Source organism: Haemaphysalis longicornis, unplaced genomic scaffold (genome assembly GCF_048455015.1).
Source record: "Haemaphysalis longicornis isolate Haplotype H1 unplaced genomic scaffold, Haemaphysalis longicornis Haplotype H1 scaffold_5, whole genome shotgun sequence".
Lineage (NCBI taxonomy): Eukaryota > Metazoa > Arthropoda > Arachnida > Ixodida > Ixodidae > Haemaphysalis > Haemaphysalis longicornis.
The window spans coordinates 34,371,866-34,391,027 of NW_027526385.1; the positions used below are offsets into that span (position 1 = coordinate 34,371,866).

Consider the following 19,162-nt stretch of genomic DNA (forward strand, 5'->3'; position numbering starts at 1 on the left):
GTAATTGTGCATATGGAGAGATTAACGCTTACTATCTCCTGATTCTTCTCCCTCGCAGGTGACGTGTATCTCATCGCTGCAGTTCCGCTTGAAGTACCATGGCACAGCATGGCCATACCACACTATGACGCACGTCGTGTTCCAGTCTACATCCTCTATGTCGAACGCGATCACTCCTGGCAGTTGACTGGGGAAGCAAAGAAGAATTCATGGATACGGACTCTGTGAGACAATTCTTAATTTACACCGCATACCATCACATGCCTATAATTCGCACGCAGGCACAGAACATTCCCGCAAATACACGCAGTTTATCTTAAGTGAGACACTACACTGATCAGCTCACGCTTATGCTTTATGCACAAGTAGTTTTTGAGCGCAACCTTGACTATGCTAGATGACTAATCAATTACCTGACGCTTGTTGTACCAATAAACTGAAGGGATAAATGTTACAGCCCGCACAGAGAACAGCCAACATGCACGCATACAGATATGTACATAATAGCATCAAAATATTGTCACCAAGGCATATTGGCGTTACTACTTTCCCGGACGAATTACCACATTCGACAAAAATTTATCTGCCGACAAAAATTTGAAATAAAAGTATGGTAAATTGAGGTACTCTGCGTTTCACAAAAGAGAGCGGGTAAAAAATAGTACTAAATGGCGCCCGTGAAAATTATTATGCTGACAATCATAGTCACATTCGCATTAACCAGATTTGGGATATTACAGTTTATTCTTGCATGCTTGATGACTATTCAATTATATGATGTTTCTCGTAGTAATAAACTGAAGAATAAAGTTGCAGCCTGTACAGAGAACAGACACGTGCGGGCAAGCAGGTATGTAAATAATACCAACTAAATAATCTCACCTCGCCATATAGGCGTTACTACTGACGCAGTTCAATTAACACGATCGAAAAAAAATATGTTTGCGGATAAAAATATGGAATAAAAATAAAGTAAATTAAGGTGCTCTGCATTTTACAAAAGTGAGCAGGTAAAGAATAGTATTGAACGGCGACAGTGACAATTATTATGCTGATAAAAATCATTAGCAGAGTACGATGAAGTAGCATTTTGATATTATCTGGTACACTCTATTATACGGAAACAGTTGACGTATGTCACGAAGCGTCACTTTTGACATGACGTGAGCAAAACACACCCAAAATCACTTTTCTCCCCGTAAACCCAAAACTCCAGATATCGCCCTGCAATGGACGTTATCAGGTCACTCTGCGAAAAGGTTAGGCGGAATAGGTCGTTAGAGTCGACGAGGTGTGACGATCGGCTCTGGCACAGGGCGCTGCTTTCCGCTGCGGTGACAAATTGGTCCAGGTAGCAGTACTCGACTCCCACAGGGCCTTGGTCTAGTGTTACTGAAAGAAAAAAAGAACATAACAGGGCAGCAGTTCCAGTCGGGAGTTAACGCAAGGAGTAACGCCCTTTATAATACCAACCAGTTCATCACAAGAATTTCCGGAATTTAGAGAGAAATTCAGCCATCAGCATCCATCACCAGCCTATCTACCCCCACTCCAGGGAAAAAGCATCTCCCTTTATTCTTCTATTATCCCGGCCCTTGGTTACTGCGACCAATTTATCCCCGCGAACTTCTTGATCTTATCTTCCCATCTGACTTTCTTCCCCCACCTTTAATGCTTGCCTTCTCTAGGGATCCGTGTTTGTCCCCTGACCAAGTCCGCTCTCTACGTTTCCGTTATGTTACACCTATCATCATTCATTACATTGCTCACTCTGTCTTCCTCAATTTAGGTTGAACCTTCTGAGTCAGCCTCCGCATCGATGCCCCATAGTTTCTGCCCCGTAGTAGATGTTTAGTCTCTCTTACCGGTAGGTAATCACCGACGAGCAGAGACAAATAATCTGATACCTATTATGCTGACACGGATAGGGAAGCGCGGAATGCCTTTGTCGATGTCAACCAATATTCGTAGTTTTCAATTGAGCACTAAATTAGGTGGTCTTGCTCTCATCCGATGCCGACTGCGGGGCTCCTTTTTGCAGGGGGAGGCATACTTTGTTTATCCATTCGTACTCATTTGGGAGCCATTCATACTGTGAACACCACTGAACTTCCTACCACTTCTCTTTTGTACGCTTACCATGCCTGTGTTTATGGAGTTTCTGAACTCGGATTCAATTATTTCGATGCGGGATCATCAGCATAACAACTTTGCAATTTGCAGCCATTATTCAAAAACAAGTAGTTTCTCCGGCCTGATGATACTGAAAGATATTACAGGTACAGACTGCATAAGTGTTAATCATTGCAGACGCGGTTACCATGATTGGCTGATTCGCAACTCGGCGTAATACAGTAAAAGCTCGTAATTCGAACCCGGAGGGGACCTAAATTTTTCGAATTAAGCTGAGTTCTAATAAGCGGGCGGGCCCTAGAGTGAGTGGAAATCACGCCAAATTGGGCGGGTGGAACACAAAGAAGCCAACCCTTCACTTGTTATTGCAAATTAGGCGCTACTACAAGTTTTATCGGGTGATTTTGTAAACTATTCTTAAAAAATAATAATAGCATACACCGGAGGACTGGCGGCGCTGGCGCGGCGCTCTCCATATACGGGAAATAGCCTGTTGCAGGAGCATAGCGCACCTGTCACGCTGTTGTAGTTCTGCTTCGTTGTGTTGCATCTCTAGTAAATTTAGTTCGGTTTGCCTTTTCAACGCATTGTAACCATTCTGGGCCGACATCTTCGGCCAGGAGGAAGCGAAACCGTCTGGTCATAGTTGGATTACCATTCTGCATACCGACGCGTTCTTATTACCCGGAGTTTTTTCAGCAATAAAATATACAGGGTTTTGTGCTGGGGCCAGGGCGTGATTTCGAATAATCCGGAAGTTCGAATTAACCGATTTAGAACTCACGAGCTTTTCCTGTATCACCACAGCTTCCTTGCATATGCGTATATTGATTCGGCAAAAAAGAAACACTTTTGGCGAAATCATGCAGTAGTCAAATACTCTAGTTGATCCCAGGAAAATATTCTTACTGCCGAAACCTGTGTATACGTTTCATTTACAGAATTAAAGAAAGCCTTATTGGTAGTAATAAAGTTCATGGCAGTGGTTCAAACACTTGAGTGTTCCGAGAATCACTGGTGTACTTCGAAAAGTTATGGACCATCTCAGCATGACATATAAAATTAATTTGCATTTCGATTAAAACTCGACCATACACCTAGTAAGTCGAAGGCAGTGCTTGGTTGAGTTGGTGCGGCGGCCGCTTTTCTGATTAAGGCGAAAAGCAAAAAATTGCCACTGTATTCGAGATTCCGGCGCACGTTAAGCATCCCCAGTTGGTTAAAGTTAATCCGGACCCGTACACTACGGCGCTCCTCATCGCCCTGTCACGTCACACGTCAAACCCTACAGTCAATATTTGACGGTGTTGACGAAATCATGCGCCCTGCACCGTCCATAATCTGGTATTCTCAAACCATTATCTGGAACGCACGCTGTGTCTCGAACCAAAGCTAGCGCCGGTGTTAAAACGTCTTTCTCGAATACCCGAGCAGTGTTCAGTTCTTATTAGCCTCGACAGGTTTCATTACCAGTCGTTCATAAAGATAAACACAAAAAAATGTCCCGTCAATCAGCCACGATGTCCTCCCTGAAGCGTGTATCAGAACTAGCACAAGACATACGGCCTCTCTTGTGTTGTTCCTACGCCCTAACTGGCGTTGTTCAAAAGGCGGAGACCCTTTACTAAATGGAGAAAGTATACGATTCTTGTTTGCTGGGAGTCCCAAGAAATAACTCTCATAATTTAAATATCTCCGTGTAGTTGCTATATTTCGGTCATACCGAGTTCGATATCTCCTCTTACAATTTAAATATATCCGTGTAGTTGCTATATTTAGCTCTCACTGAATTCGATATCTCGCTTGTTGACAAGTTTCCAGCAAATATTTTTAGCTCACGCCAAGGCTCCATTCCCTCGGGCCTGTCACTCGAAAGTGTTACTTTCGTTCGTTTCTAGACAAGTAAATTTAGCTGTTATCCTCACCCTGTTTCTTTTTATAGATGCTATGTGTGTAAGCCCGTCTGATAGCATAATTACGCATAACCTGCTTGAATGGAACACTAATGATATTGCGAAATGTGGGGTCACGCTTGCCCAATTTTCCGAGTTAGATATTTGAAGCAATGAAATGTCAGTATTGCCATCGACTATGTAAAATCGTATTCTCTATTTCTTTTGTGTAAACCGGCGATTGTTCGCACGATGATGTTCTCTTAGGCGTAAAGTTTTAAGGAGCAGAAGCTTTAAAGAACCTGGATTAGTTTTACAAATGATTAAGTAAATTGAATGTCCAAGTATGCAGAGTGGTATGAACTACGTTGTCTTCAAGAATTGAGCTTTTAACCTTCAATAAACTGTTACTAGCCGACGTCTGTAACTTTAAAACTCTTATCTCATGGGTATTTGTTTCGTGTAACAGTGAAAGCTATATTCAGTGCTAGTGTGCATTGTACCCTAAAATGGTCGCAATGGTTTCAATGAATTTCCCGCCAAACGGTGGCTTATGGCGTGGGACACTCTGGGCTTTTCGGTACAGGCAAAGATTACACCAAGAAAAGATTAGAGGAAAGCTAGGCAATCCATACTTTGCAGTTATCAGGCAGGAGAAATGTACACAGATGAAGCGTGCCCTTTCAACATATTTTCGCGAAGACAAGGACGATGCAGTTGTCTTGAATGAGAAACACGTTTATTGGAGCGAACTTGTGCTCCCCTAACAACTCAAAAGAATACAGAGGCGGCGAAGCAGCGGTCAACAAAGTGACTTGCACAGGCGAGTGTCGTCGAATCGAATGCTCCGGCGTCCGCACTGCAGGCTTTTAAGTGCGAATGCACTTTATAAGCGACCCCAAATAATCCACCGCCGGCGGCGGCGGCGGCGTCCGCAGTGCTCCTCTATATTTAAAAAAGAAACAGCATCCGGCGCCAGGTTTCGATCCGAGGACTTCGCGGCCGCCGCGCCACGCTCTACCGACCAAGCCACGGACGCGACGGTGATATCAGTGTTAGTGACGCGCCTTATATCTTTAACGCATTCAAACTACGTCGTCAGCGGCGTTATAGCGGCTTGATAACTGCGTGGTGTACACGTGATACTACAAACCCGATGGAAGACATGGAAGAGAAGGCGGCGAGGCGGTGGGCTGCGGGGGCCGAGCGCAAGCGCCGCAAGCGGGCCGACAACCGTGCATTCGCACTTTCACATTCTCCCACTCGGGGAAATGCGGGGGAATTTTTATCTTTCGGCGCGCGTGGTTCTCGAAACGTCAATTCGCATCGAGAACATAGTAGATCCAAGAAGATTATTCTGGGCTGTTCACGTTACATCAGAATGCTCTCCCTATCACGACAGATAACACATGCGGCACAGAAAGAAAGAATAGAACACGCGCTTCCCTTGGCGCAGAGATAACACAGACCGGCGCAGCCGGGCGGTAAAACCAAAACACAAATAAACAAACCGAATGTATGGTTCGCGGCATTACCCCCCCTTTAAGAGTGCATCGACCCGATGCTAACATAAGCGACAGTCCGAAAATAAAAATAAAATTCGTTATCGACCGTAGAAAGGTTTTAAGAGAACCACGTGGACGACTTCGGGCCGCGTGCGTCGTCGTGATGTTCCGGAATCACCATCGGGGATCACCTCGTAGGTAAGTTGGCCGACACGTCGTAGAATCTGGTAGGGTCCGAAGTACCGTCGCAGGAGCTTCTCACTGAGTCCGCGTCGTCGGATGGGAGTCCAAACCCACACACGATCCCTTGGTTGGTACTCGGCGTCTCGGCGTCGGAGGTTGTAGCGGCCGGCATCCACCACCTGCTGGTCCGTTATACGAACTCGAGCGAGCTGGCGGGCCTCCTCCGCACGTTGAAGATATCCGTGGACGTCGGCATTAAGGTCGTCGTCTTCTACATGCGGAAGCATGGCGTCGAGCATCGTAGTCGGCCTTCTACCATAGACAAGCTCGAACGACGTCAGCTGCGTCATCTCCTGGATAGCCGTGTAGTACGCAAACGTGATATACGGGAGCACTTCGTCCCAAGTCTTATGTTCACCGTCAACGTACATTGACAGCATATCTGCGATTGTCTTGTTCAGACGTTCTGTTAGTCCGTTCGTTTGGGGGTGGTACGCCGTCGTTCTTCGGTGATCCGTGTTGCTGTAGCGTAATACTCCTTGCATCAGCTCCGCAGTAAATGCCGTTCCGCGGTCGGTGATTAGGACTTCCGGGGCTCCATGTCGCAGCACAACTTGGCTTATAAAGAACTTTGCCACTTCTTGTGCAGTCCCCCTCGGAAGAGCGGCGGTCTCTGCGTAGCGTGTCATGTAGTCTGTCGCTACGACAATCCACTTGTTCTGTGATCGTGACGTAGGGAACAGGCCTAAAAGGTCCATTCCAATCTGTTGAAATGGTCTCGAAGGGACGGCGATCGGTTGCAGAAGTCCGGCGGGTCTTGTCGGCGGCGTTTTTTGTCGCTGGCAGTCACGGCAGCTCCGGACGTAGTGGGTGACGTCAGAGGTAAGGCCGGGCCAGTAGTACCTCGCCTTGATTTTTCGAATAGTGCGGGCTGTGCCGAGATGTCCGGAAGACGGGTCGTCGGGGCATGCTTCCAAAATATGGTCACGAAGGTCCGCGGGGATGACGAGAAGGTAATTCGCTTTTGTTCCGGGGCTGAAATTCTTCTTCACGAGGACGGAGTTTCTGAGGCTTAATGCTGGTAAGCTGCGTTTGAAGGTCCTAGGAACGGCAACGTTGCATCCCTCGAGGTACTCGATTATGACGCGTAAGTCGGGGTCGGCACGCTGCTGGGCGGCTAGGTCGCTCTCCGTCACGATCCCGAAGAACGCGCTGTCTTCATCAGCGTCTTGTGGTGGTGGGTCGACGGGGGCGCGGGACAGGCAGTCGGCGTCGGAGTGTTTCCTGCCGGATTTATAAACGACTGTAACGTCGAACTCCTGCAGGCGCAAGCTCCACCGCCCAAGACGGCCAGAGGGGTCCTTCAAATTGGCGAGCCAACACAGCGCATGGTGGTCTGTTACAACCTTGAATGGCCTTCCATACACGTATGGGCGAAATTTTGAAATCGCCCATATATTAGCCAGGCACTCTTTCTCAGAGGCAGAATAGTTTTTCTCCTCCTTCGACAGACCACGGCTGGCATAGGCGATTACCCTTTCGCAGCCGCTTTGCTTTTGGACAAGGACGGAACCCAAGCCTATATCACTGGCGTCCGTGTGCATTTCTGGTTCGGCATTTTCGTCGAAATGAGCGAGCACGGGCGGGCTTTGCAGGCGGTTTTGCAGTACGCAGAATGCTTTTGCTTGGTCGTTTTCCCAGCTGAAAGGGGTGCTATCTTTCGTCAAGCGCGTGAGTGGCTCTGCAATGCGTGCGAAGTTTGCGACGAAGCGCCGGTAGTATGCGCACAGCCCGTGAAATCTTCGCACGCCCTTCTTGTCTTTCGGCCTTGGGAAGTTCGCAATGGCTGAAGTTTTTGCCGGGTCAGGTAGGACTCCCGCGGCGTTGACGACGTGGCCCAAGAACTTGAGTTCCCCGTATGCGAAACGGCACTTTTCAGGCTTCAGCGTCAACCCCGACGTACGAATGGCCTCGAGTACAGACTCCAACCTTGCAAGGTGTTCGTCGAAAGTCCGGGCGAATACCACTACGTCGTCGAGGTATACGAGGCAGGTGTGCCACTTAAGGCCAGCTAGCACAGTGTCCATGACTCTTTGAAACGTCGCTGGTGCTGTGCACAGCCCAAACGGCATCACTTTGAACTCGTATAGGCCGTCTGGGGTTATAAATGCAGTCTTCTCTCGGTCTCTCTCGTCCACTTCAATTTGCCAGTAGCCGGTCTTCAGGTCCATCGATGAGAAGTACTTCGCGTGGCAGAGGTGGTCGAGGGCGTCGTCGATTCGGGGGAGGGGGTACACGTCCTTTTTCGTGATTTTGTTCAGTCGCCGGTAGTCAACACAAAACCTTAATGTGCCGTCTTTTTTCTTTACGAGTACGACGGGCGCAGCCCAGGGGCTTTTCGATGGCTGTATAATGTCGTCGCTGAGCATGTCGTCGACTTGAGTCCGGATGGCTTCCCGTTCGTGTGAAGAGACGCGGTACGGTGACTGTCGGGTAGGTCGGGCTCCATCCTCGGTTATTATTCGGTGCTTCGCTAGAGGGGTCTGACGTAGTTTTGCGCTCGACGAAAAACATTCGCTATAGCGACGCAGCAAAGCCAATAATTTGTTCCGTTGTTCTTGCGGTAGCGCCGGATTCACGTCGAAGGGCTGCGGGAGCTTGAAGGTTTCTACGGGTGTGCGTTCAAAGTCGGCGACCGCGATCACGTCACTTGCTTCTTGCGCTTCTTCGAGGAATGCAATTGCCGCGCCCTTGTTTAAAATACTGGTACTCCTAGGTGAAATTAGTAACCAGAATGTGAGATTGGTGTTCCTTGAAGCGCGCAATGCCTCTTGCAATCGACACACCACGGTCGAGAAGCACCCTTTGATCAGTGTCTACGATAGCGTCGACGTCAGGAGCAGCATCTTCACAGTAGACTGCGACCATCAAGCTTGCGCGGGGTGGCAGGGTGACATGATCATCGGCATTCCTTACAGTCGGGGGTTTTCTCTGGTTGGATGGGCTTGGCGGCTTCGAGATGTCGTAGAGAGCATAAAGGATTAGTACCCAGCACCTCCACCAGATGTCGCGAAGACAAGGACGATGCAGTTGTCTTGAATGAGAAACACGTTTATTGGAGCGAACTTGTGCTCCCCTAACAACTCAAAAGAATACAGAGGCGGCGAAGCAGCGGTCAACAGAGTTTACTTGCACAGGCGAGTGTCGTCGAATCGAATGCTGCGGCGTCCGCACTGCAGGCTTTTTATCTTTCGGCGCGCGTGGTTCTCGAAACGTCGATTCGCATCGAGAACATAGTAGATCCAAGAAGATTATTCTGGGCTGTTCACGTTGCATCAGAATGCTCTCCCTATCACGACAGATAACACATGCGGCACAGAAAGAAAGAATGGAACACGCGCTTCCCTTGGCGCAGCGATAACAGAGACCGGCGCAGCCGGGCGGTAAAACCAAAACACAAATAAACAAACCCAATGTATGGTTCGCGGCAATATGACATGTGTTATTTGACGTTTCAGAGTTGTGTAATGAAAATTCTACACTTCCCATTACTGGACAAAATTTTTCTTAAAGAAATAAAGACAAACATTATCTGCCTGAACGATTTGAAATATATTTTACCCGAACGAACACTTAAATCTTTTCGGGTAAGAGTGGGCTTGAAAGGATGCGCACGCCATCTGCACATTACTGACGCACATCACGTTACGATATAGTTCTTACCGCAAAATAATTGCCTAGCGCAAGCCCATGCACTGCAGTGGTTAATCAGTTGGCCAATGTTTCAGAATAAATTACCGCTAGAAGAAAAAAGAATTGCTACTTGCTAACTTTCGTAGAAGCATAGAACTAGTGGGAAGCACAACGTGAAAGCGCATGTGAACGAATCATGTTCATACAGAACCTGCTGTTTGTTAATCCTTAAAGCCTAGGGGTGGCAGCCCAGTAGAAATCTCGTAAATGCGATCATTTTTGGTTTTTTTTTTCTATATTCGGTTTACAAGCTGTCTACAAGGGAAATCGACGAGTATACCGACTGATTGCTCTGCAACAATGCTTGCTGGTTTTGGTTTGCGTAATAGTCGGTGCAGCTGGCTACAGCACCTCAGTGGTCCTAAAAATGGCTGCAGGGCTGACAGAGAAGATTGTGTCAGATTCGCCTGGGCCAGTTGTGGCACTTACTGCATTCGGGTCTATCGGGGTGGTAGTATCCGGCTGAAACAGGGAACAACAACGCTTGAGTATCTCGCACGTAACACAGAATTATAAATTACCGAAAAAGCACTCCAAACGTAGCACTAAAATCAACAAAATAACATAATGAATACACAGGCTAACAGTGTCCTTGGTCTAACCTAGAATAAAGTGTGACGGAGGATTGATTCGCAGTGGATTTAGTAGGACAGATTCTATTCGAGTGGACAGACAAATCATTTGGCGATTCAAGTTGTTTTTAGAAAACTAAAGAACTTCACAACTTTACCATAGTGTTGTAACATCACAATACCTCGTTTCTTTCCCAATGCGTTGTACCCAGTTGCACTGATATCAGGTGGCTGTTGTTAAAGGGGCGCTCCTTTAGCCTACCTTCACAGACGAACGACCGGTCACAGGAGTCACACTTGGGAGGCGGTTGAGTTGCGTTTGGGTCTTTGCTGCTGGCGTTGCACTGGTCCCATGTTGGCACCTGCAATTGGAGGGATCTGTGGAAAGGCAAAAAGAAAAGTGATCAGGGGCGCTATACCAGAACATAGAGTTTCTTACTAGACAGTAAACTGAACCTGGGAATCCATGTCCCCGTGAGGGATTATGGGAAGGCCCCCGCTTCTGCCTTGGGCCTGGCATGACATTTGGATTCTTCAGCGGTTTCTTGGATTTGCTTTCTTTACTATACATTAGCACGCCTACGAGCTACGAGCTACGAGGTACCGGAAATGCTCCCTGTTCTGTGGTAGCCGTGAGCCGTGGCAACTGCGTGCTTGGTGAAAGAGCAGGCAGTGCGTGATCGTACCTGACGTTGGTCATGCCGGAGTCCAAGGAACGTATGACTGAGCGGGTAATATTTCGCCGCGAAAGTTGTAGGTGCAAAAATGGAAACCAAATGTACTTCGACGAAGAAGAAATACGACAGATAGGGGTGCCTGCGGTCGTTCATATCTTGTCTTCGCCCCACATTTTAACGCCATGTTTTCCGGTTACTTCAAGAGTGAAATAACTCAGTCAGAAAGTAGTTTTGTTAAACTGTAACTGCCGGTTGGTGCACCGGTTCATCACGGAGGCGAAGTTTTCATAGGCACGCTGAAAAACGTCTCCACGCTTTTCAAACCACTTGGTATTTGAAATAATGTTAAATTTGAAATAGCAAGCATTTGAAATAGTCGTGAATCGTCTGATCGGAAAGCATTTGCGAAGGAAGCCTTGCATGACCGTGCATTTCGTTTGTCGTCAGCGCGGCAGGCAGTTTCCCTTGAGACATTTAGTGACGCACATTTCTTGTGACAACTTTACTGTCTGGATAGCTTGGACTCGTGTACGTATACATTCAAGGGCGCGTATCGATTCTCAGAGGCAGTTTTGCATATGTTAATGGATTTGTTCAGCGTCACCGTCTTATGGCTAGAAGCACAGCATGAAAAGCGACTAACGACGAGACTTGGGAATAATGTCACCTGTCACCGCGTGACGCCTGAGGGACGGTAAGCGGGAGTTGGGATGGTGCGACGGTAGAGAGGGTGTGACGAAATTGAACTCAACAAAAGAAAAAAACACTTACGCATCTCCACGAAGTGAATCATGACGTGTGGGCGAAGCACTGGAGATCGTTCTTACCGTAAATCGCTGTGAGGGTGCGTACAGCTGCTACAATGATTTCCAATTCAACACAATACAATTCAATTTAACCTAATCCAATCCAATTCACTTCGATTCAATGCAATCCAATCCAATCCAAATCAAAATTTACGTCATTCCAATCGATTTCAATGCTTCTCGCGCATGCGCAGCAAGGTTCTCCAGGAGGACACTCTCTCGCCTTTCTCTCTCGCTGTCTTCCTCTCTCTCCCTCTAACCTTTTGTGAACCTTTTATTTTGTTCTTGTTAACCTTTTGTGAACCTTCTTTTCACAGATGTTTTGATTTGCACGGTGCTGTGCGTCTCTCTCTCTCTCCCCTTTCTCTCTCTCTCTAACCTTTCGTGAACCTTTTATTTTTTCTTGTTAACCATTTGTGAACCTTTTGTTCACAAATGTTTCGACTGACACGGTGCTGTGCGTCTCTTTTCCTTTCTCCCTCTCTCTCTCTCTCTCTCTCTCTCTCTCTCTCTCTCTCTCTCTCTCTCTCTCTCTCTAACCTTGTGTGAACCTTTTATTTTGCTGTTAACATTTTGTGAACCTTTTGATCCCAGATGTTTTGATTTACAGCGCGCTCTACGGTGAACACAGACGCCGGACGATGAGCGGACAAGCCTCGGCCTTAAGGTGCTTTGCCCCTAAAACCACTGTGACGAGCTTCATCGAACAAGAGCGGTGAAGACCAAAATAAAATAAGGCAAGCAAATATGAAAAGTTGTGTTGTTGCAATTCCTTCCTTCTTAGCACATGGGCACTTGGATGATTGGTCCGCAATCAGGGTTGTTAAGAGGCTACTGTGCGTGGTTCGCAAAATTTATAACACTGAATTTGAAAAGTAATAGTCGTAGAATTGTCAGTGCCACCTGTAGCATGAACGTGATGTCACGGGAGTAGGACGCGTGCACACCACTCTTGCAGAACCCCGATATTAGGGAGGGTGCGGCGTGTTCTTATCTACATGGGCACGTGATTGGCACAATGAAACAACAAACGAAAGAGAAGCAACTGACGCAAACACGTGAAAACAGAAAAGCCACCGGCCAAAGAAATCAGCGCCAAAATAAAGAAAAGCCAGGAAAAGGCACAAGTACAATGTATAGGGCAAATAAGTTGCTAATACGTATCGCCAGGCTTAAGCGTTTAAAGCACGGAAGCAGACTAGAGTGCCCTGATGACATTTTGTGTACAAAAGCGTAGGTTTTCGATTACGTATTACGAACAGCAACATTTGGAATGTGGCGCGCTTCTATCACTCGCTTTATTTTCTTGCCAGTCGGGTATGGTCAGGACATTGCATTGTTTGCCACAAACGGCCGAAATAACTTCTTAGGACGAAAAATTTTAAACAAGGGGCATATGAACGCCGAGAATATAAAATAAATGAACGTCAGTAAAATACAGATCAATGAAGTAAAAGACCAATAAAATAAAGCATTTGGATATGCTTGCCCCAAGTAGCCACTGGTGCAACAATGGAACGAGAGAACGCATTGAAATATGCGCCACATCCTAGTAGCTCATCCTTAAGGTACGGTGCCCTGTACCCGTTACGTCACATCAACAATCAGCAAATATCATGAATCGCATTTTTACAGTGCTTAAACTCTGCCTGGAAATGATATCATGAGCCCATTTTTATCTCCACAGTATGCCTGCCCGAGTTTTGCTTAAACTCTGGCCTTTTGGAATAGTACCCCACGTTATTTGCACCCGAGAGGCAAATAGCGGAGTATATATTTGCCCCAAAAGAAGAGAGACCACGATACGCAAGACGTTATCCTATCCATCAATTTTGCACCATACTCGTCCGCAACTGTCACTCACTAGGGCAAGAGTGGCGGCATTCAGTTGGATTTATTAAAGCACCACTTTCTTTTCATCTAATTTTATTGTTGACAAAAGTGACGGTGTGGAAGTATGAATGGGGGCGGGGAGTACGTATTTTCTAGAAGCCACTCAAGAATAATTTTCTTTGGTGAAGACAGATTGTAGATGGCACATGCCATTGCATCTGCTGAAATTGCTGAAACAACTGTAGCGATGGGTGATGGCATAAAACTAGGTCCTGCTGCGTCCAAGAACGCTAGTTTGATTTCAGCACCGGTGGCTTTTTTCCTGGATAGGGCGAGAAAAAAAGACGCACGTATGCCTAGTTTTGGGCGCACGTTGCGGATCCTAGGGTGGTTAAAATATTCCGAACCACTCCGCTACGGTGCTGGTCATGGCGCAGGTGTACCTTTCCTTTGTAGAAGCCTACCTAGTGTGATTTTTAATTTGTTTAAAGTATTGAGTACTTTTACCGAAGTATCCTTACCACAAATCACGTAGTGACTGGCTACTTCCGTTCACGCCTAGGGAATCTTAAAGAAGGTTGGAAGTTGACACGGTAGGACACAACCGCTTTACGGTGTCGCATATTCCCCTCATAAGCATTATGCATAAATGTGTCCCATTGCACGGTCCAGAGCGTTTCTTAAAAGATGGCTTCTAAACACCTCCATCGCATTAGGTGCCGTTTTATGCAACACAAGCGTGTCCCACGGAATACGATGTTATGGTGCAGTACTTACGGTTCAGAAACTGAGAGGCTCTGCTCATTTATTCCGAAGACTCTCATCAGGGCACACAGGCGGTCTATGGACGTGCTGTTCAAGTTGAGGAGAGTCATCGAGAAGAACTTGCACACTGCGGCCGCGTTCTCTACCTCAGCTGAGCCAGTGACCTCCAGGTAGCAGTAGGTGCGTACAGGTGCTGTTTCAAAGATATCTACGCGTGGACAACGATATAAGATTGGTGTCAACATACACTGTCTGCGCTGAATTTGTCAAATTCCTGCTGAGTGCCATCAGGTGGGCCTCAAATACCTGACATTCCGAAGAAAGGGCACGATTTTTAGTGAAGATAACAGCCGATGTTTGTCACCCGTACTTGGTCATACTAGCGCGCGTGGTGACTCAGCAGGTAGGGCGTTGTGTAGCTGTGCCTAACGGCACCGGTTCAATAGCGCCCCCCTCTCGCCGCTTTTCAGGTGGAGGAGAAAAACGAAAAGGACCGGGCATAGAAATTTTATCACGCGGTAAACATCCCCAGATGATCAAGTTAATTTGGAGCTCTCCACTATGGAGCGCATCATAGCGAAGGTGTAGCTTAGGTGCATCGAACAGCAAAAATATGACGAAACCGGAAGGGTCATATCAAACTAGGATTTTAACCAATAGCAAAAAAGTGCAAAGGACTGTACAAGGAAGGACAACAGAATAAAACGCTGCCTAACAATAAATGATTTATTTACGTGAAGGGTAATAAAGACATGAAGAAAGGTGGAAGGTGGGAACACAAACAAACAAAACCTTGCGAAACTATACAGGGCGAGGGGACCAGGCAAATATGTTATTTCTTTTGATAGTAGGGCCAATCACGGAATGCTCACACACGGTTCATCGCATTCGTAAATGTGGTGCGCATTGCAAATTTCGCGAGTACATAGGTCCCTGTATCTTTTGAGGATTTGAGAGTTCTCAAACAGAAGTTAGCATCAGAATTTTTTACAGCGAGCGGAAATATGGCTGTTAGGATCGCCTTTAGTGCGTTTGCATGTTCGCGCAGGCGATCATTATTACTTTGCCCTGTTTGTCCTGCAAACCATCGTTTACGAACCTCTGTTCGGAGGCGGACGCAAACGGATGCAGGCGGGTACAGAATGCGTATGCAAGAAGTGTCAAGAAGTGTCTGATCCCCTCGCCCGATAAAGATTGCAAGCTTTTGTTTGTTTGTGTTCCCAGTTCCCCTCTTTATTCATGTCTTTATAAATATTTCACGGAAATAAAGCGTTTGGTTGTTAGCACTTAGTCCTGTTTCTCTTCTCATTCGCGCCCTCTGAACTTTTTTTGCTATTCTTGAATTTGTACCAATGAGACAAACTTTTACCATGTTGGATTTTAATCAGCTAGTGCTTGCGCAACTGCGGATCTAGGAGCTAAATACTGCAGCCTGAAGAAAGCATTCTCTACCGTATTTCGGATGATTACGCGATGTTCTATAAAATTTAGTGGTCTGGGTTGCGCTTGCTATAACCATGACCACTGTGCCGGAATTGTGTGAATGCTGTGGCGTAATATTTCTGATGTTGCATTCTCGTTTCTACGTTCTGCCAAGTTCCGGTTCACAAGTACCAGTGGCATTCCGATATCACTAACAGCGTGGCCGTAATGGTAGAACAATTATCTGTAGAGCATCCTCGATACGAACAAGAAAAACAATTTTGGCAAGCCCCATTCACATATGTTTCCAAGTGTGGTAACTTGTAGTCATGTAGTGGTTGGAACTATATATGGCGAAATGAGGTTTCTTCCTTAACTTTCCCGTCTATTTCTAAAATTTCCACCCCACTCCTCCCACCTTTTTTTTTTGAGTGAAAGGGAAAGTTACCCGATGACTTTCTCAACTCCGTCCAACTCCCCTCTATTTTCAATCACATTGCCATTTCCGATACCCACCACTTGTTCAAAGTAAATGAGTAATCCTGTCGGAAAAAACTGTTAGACAGACACCGACTGATTAGACTGGTTATCAAGAAATCAACAGATCAAGCTGTTAGTTAGACACGGTCACACTAAACACTTGCTCAAATAAATAAACAAATAAATAAATAAACAACTTATCAATCAATAAACAAGCACCTTACTAAAGCCTATCACGTTGGAATACAACTTCGAGGTTACAACAGGTACGTACTCATTGCAGGGCTTTTTTGTTTTGTTTGTATATATCGCTATCAAATATTTGGTACATAAGTACCTATTTATTACCCACAGTATAGCATGGGTGCTGGCAGGATTTTGATTTGAGGTGGGAAAATTCTTTGCATCGGGGGGAAAGTAGTCAAATAGGGGCAAGGGTTGGTAAGGCTTCGATGGGATCTGAGGAGTGCCCCATATTCAAACACATGCCGAGGCCCTTGTAGTGTTGCTGTCGTAGATGCGCAATACTCCAATTTGGCGTGAATCTAACTCTAGTAGGAATAGTTTCGCCAGAAAACAGTTGAACATCATGGAGGTATCATAAAATATCCATTCAAAATGGCCATGACAGAACATGGGGCGAGAATGCTAGCTCATAAAAAACTGGTAAAACCGCCAGATAATACAACACTATAAAGATTGTATGCCTTAACTTAAAGGGGGCCGCTATCGGATGGCCTGGTAATGTGCTTCTAATCCTGCGTGTCGAACGACCTACAACAACTCAGCTGGTAAAACACGCAGAGAACGCCGACATATTTGCCTCTTAGGACATGGGCGCCAAAGCATGGGAATATTTTTAAAGAGCATGCAATATTTTTATTGTTCTAAGAGCTTCGAGGTGTGTATGCATGTATAATTATATATATATATATATATAAATATATATATATATATGGGACTAGTAAAACTTTGAAGATGGTAGAGAACAGAAGAGAAGAAAAACTTCGAACAAGGTAAAAGCACGATTGTGGCCTACGTTTCAGCAAAGAGAACTTGCTTTCCTCAGGGCCTGAGGAAAGCAATATATATATATATATATATATATATATATATATATATATATATATATATATATATATATATATATATATATATATATATATATATATATATATATATATATATATATATATATATATATATATATATATATATATATATATATATATATATATATATATATATATATATATATATATGTATTTATTTATTTATATTACTTTATTATAGATACGTGCACAGACCGCGACAAAATAAACTAAGTATCGACAAAAAACAACAAGAAATACATTGAAAATGTCGAAGTTTCCTGACGCTTCAGGAAGAGGACTTCCTTTCATCAGAGTACAGAAGAATGTGTTTCAGGGTTATACATATAGAGAATGTAGCAAGGAATGGGGAAGGTTATGGGAAGGCGGAGTTTGTACAATGTGATCTTGGTTGGTGGGCAGCGAAAAAAATGAGTGGAAGAGGGTAAAAAGATAACAAGAAACCACAGTCACGCGGTACGAATATGTGAAAACGAACGAAAAAGAGAAACAGAACGCAAAAAATTTAACTAGGTAATTCCTTTTTCCCGCCCTGGCAATGGGGGGGAAAGAGAGGGGTGTAAACAAGATATGCCCTTTAATGCATTTGGCATGGGCATGAAAAAATACCAGAGAAATCGCATTCCCCTGATAGGGACGATATGAGAACGTTCTGAGCATCGCGTCCTATTTACAGTGACCGGGTCGTACATTGTGGGCAACCGGCAGCAGTAGTTGAGGCGGGAGATGAACTCCTCGTGTAACGGGCTGGAGCTATACACAGGAGCACTTAAAACACTGGCGTCCAGCATGAATGAGGGATCGCGGCCGTAGACGAGCAAGAAGGGAGAGTAACCGGTAGTCTTTTGTACTGCAGTGTTGTACGGAAAAGTAACGAATGGTAGAATAGCGTCCCAGTTGGTGTGATCAGGCCGAATGTACATAGAAATCATTTCTGAAAGAGTTCGGTGGAAACGTTCAGTGAGACCGTTCGTCTGCGGATGGTAAGCGGAAGTGGTCTTATGAACGGTGTTTGCAGCACGGAGAACTTCTTCAACAGTGTTGGAGAGAAACGTCTTGCCGCGATCGCTCAAAAGAACACGGGGCGCGTCATGGCGCAACACAGTGGCACGCAAGAAGAAGTCTGCTACCTCGGCTGCACAGCCAGAGCGAATGGGCGCTGTTTCGGCGTAACGGGTTAAATGGTCTACGGCTGTTACAATCCACCGAAAGCCGGCAGCCGTGCAAGGCAAAGGTCCGTAGAGATCAATGCCAACAATGTGGAAGGGCTGCGAAGGGCAAGGGAGCGGCTGTAGAAGTCCGGCCGGCGGAGATGTGGGCTTTTTCCGCTGCTGGCAAGATGGGCATGAAGCGATGTAGCCGGCAACGTAGGTGGAGAGGCCAGGCCAGAAGAAACGAGAGCGGACGCGGTCGTAAGGTTTGTGGAAGCCGAGGTGACCCGCTGAAGCATCGTCATGAAGGGCTTCTAATATCTGCTGTCGAATAGCGCGCGGTACAACGGGGACCCATCTGTTGCCCGACGAGTGGTGGTTTGAATGGTAAAAATACCATGCAAAAACCGAAAGTGCTAAAGCTGCCGACGCGCCCGACTGTTCGGTGGTTGTATTGTGCCGGTAAGCCGGTCGATTATCGTGCGGCAGTATGTGTCTGCTCGTTGAAGAGTAGGCAGATGAGACAGGCCGTCATTAAATGCTGTGTGGTTGACGGGTGCGATAGGGAGGGTGGTAGCGGGTGACGATGACGCGGAAGTCGTAGACGACTCAAGAGGGCACCGCGAAAGTGCGTCCGCGTCGAGGTGGTTTTTCCCGGACTTGTAAGTGACGGTAAAATCATACTCCTGAAGTGGGAGAACCCAGCGTCCGAGGCGCCCAGATAAATTTTTCAGTGTCTGCAACCAGCATAACGCATGGTGGTCAGTCACTACTGTGAAGTGGCGTCCGTAAAGGTATGGTCGAAATTTCGGAACGGCCCAAACCACAGAGAGACACTCCTGCTCAGTGATGGTGTAATTTTTCTCAGATGTACTTAG

At 46.2% G+C, this 19,162-nt stretch overlaps 1 long non-coding RNA gene across 1 annotated transcript in view; it reads right to left on the reverse strand.

Moving 5' to 3' along the window:
* Positions 1–1,273: 1,273 nt before the first annotated feature.
* Positions 1,274–19,162, reverse strand: part of LOC144139151 (uncharacterized) — a 183,148-nt gene continuing 165,259 nt past the window's right edge. Inside the window, exon 3 of the long non-coding RNA XR_013316077.1 lies at positions 1,274–1,392. This is a non-coding gene — a long non-coding RNA (uncharacterized LOC144139151). The remainder of the gene's footprint in view (positions 1,393–19,162) is intronic.